Genomic DNA, 1770 nt, shown 5'->3' on the forward strand with positions numbered 1-1770 from the left:
GGGGGGAAAAAAAAAAAGGGAAGAAATCTGGTTTTCAAACAAGAGCAGTGCTGGGGATTGGGATTAGCTTCCATTCATGCCTCTTTTCTTTATTTATTTAATTTTTTTTTGCTTTCCATCCGACGTGAAATTGCCTGTTTTAACCCCCTCTCCCTTCCTTGAACTTTCCTCGTGTTTATTATTATTTGTATTTTGCTGTCGTGGCGTGCTCAGGTCGGCTTGTTTCCCCCCTAAAAGCCAAGAGGGCGTACGTAATTTTTTTTTTTCGAGAGGCGACGGAGAGGCTGTTAAAGAATAATAATAGCAATAATGATAATAATGGTAGCCATAATGCTAATAACAGCAATTCACCGCTCTTGGCCTTTGGAGGAAGCGTGCRGATTGGCAGCGCTGGGGGGATTTTGGAAATAAAGCTGTGCCCCCCCCCCGACCCCAACCTCGGTGCAGGGGGTTGTGGTTTTTGCCTGGCAGCGCAGGGAAGGGGAGCAGCTCCGGGTGCTTGGAAGGGGGGTGTTTTTGTGTGTGCACCCCCCCCTTTTTTTTTTTTTAATTTTAGGCCCTGGTTTTGGGAGAACTTTGCTGCAGGTCCTTTGCTCCAAAATCCTGGCGCAGGCGGAGAGGCAGAGCTAGGCCTGCTCCAAGGCATCCCTTGCCCAAGCCCTGGTGCATTTGCTAGGTGAGAGCAGAGTCCTCTGGAAGGAAAAAAAATAAATAAAAAAATTAAAATAGGAGTTAGGGAAGGAAGAGGCTTTTCAGTCATCTTTATTTTTATTTATTTGTTTCCCCTTCTCTCTCTCAAAAATCGATTTAAGCTGCCATTAAACAAATCATGGGCTCCAAACCCTTTGTGAGAGCTGGGGACACAGATCTTTAAAGGGAGAAGCGGAGGGTTRTAATTTATCCCGGGGAGTCTGTATGTAAAGCTCATGGGCTTTTTATTTATTTTATTTTWTTTTTTTTCCCCCCACAACCTGCTTCGTGATATTAATATAAGAGCAAGGCTGGCAAGATAAAACGTATCGACGGGACCTAGGACCATTAAACATTTCCTCCGCAGAGCAGGGCAACGTGTKAGGAGCCAGTTGTGATTTTTGCCTTCTCCACTGGCCTCCCAGCCTGCACGTCTCGGGCAGGGGAAGCCAAATCACACGCAGCCCTAGCAAAAAAAATAAATAAATAAAATAATGATCAAATAAAATTAAAAGCCGTTCAGTGACCGTCACCCAAAGCTCGGCCCATCCCGTGGCGTTCGGGCTGTTTTTAATATCCTCCCCTATAGAGAGGAAAGCGGAGCAGAAAACCAGGATGGCCTGGGAAAGGGAGAGAGGGAGKTTTAAAGCAGCAGAAAGCAGGAAACCTGCCGAGGAGGAGAGGAAATAAAGAAATAAATAAATAAAAAATCCCCAGCCCAGAGGCCAGAGCAGCCCCCAAAAAGTTGAGCTGGTGCCTCCGAGCCACGCAAGCTCCTGCATATCCAAAATATCCTCCGGGGGGGGACGGGGGACGAGCTGGGCATTTGCACTTCTGCAGGCTGCAGGAGGAGGAGGAGGAGGAGGATGGGGAGGAAGTAACAGCTCCTAAAGTTTGATTTTTTTCCCCCCCTTCTTTTAGGGCGTCTTGAAGTTTTTTTTTTTGGCGGGTGGAAATGTTTGTTTTGTTGGTTTTTTTTTTGGTGCCGGGGGGGGACGGGGGACGAGCTGGGCATTTGCACTTCTGCAGGCTGCAGGAGGAGGAGGAGGAGGAGGATGGGGAGGAAGTAACAGCTCCTAA

This window comes from Apteryx rowi, unplaced genomic scaffold (assembly GCF_003343035.1).
Source record: "Apteryx rowi isolate R43461 unplaced genomic scaffold, aptRow1 scaffold_806, whole genome shotgun sequence".
Classification (NCBI taxonomy): domain Eukaryota; kingdom Metazoa; phylum Chordata; class Aves; order Apterygiformes; family Apterygidae; genus Apteryx; species Apteryx rowi.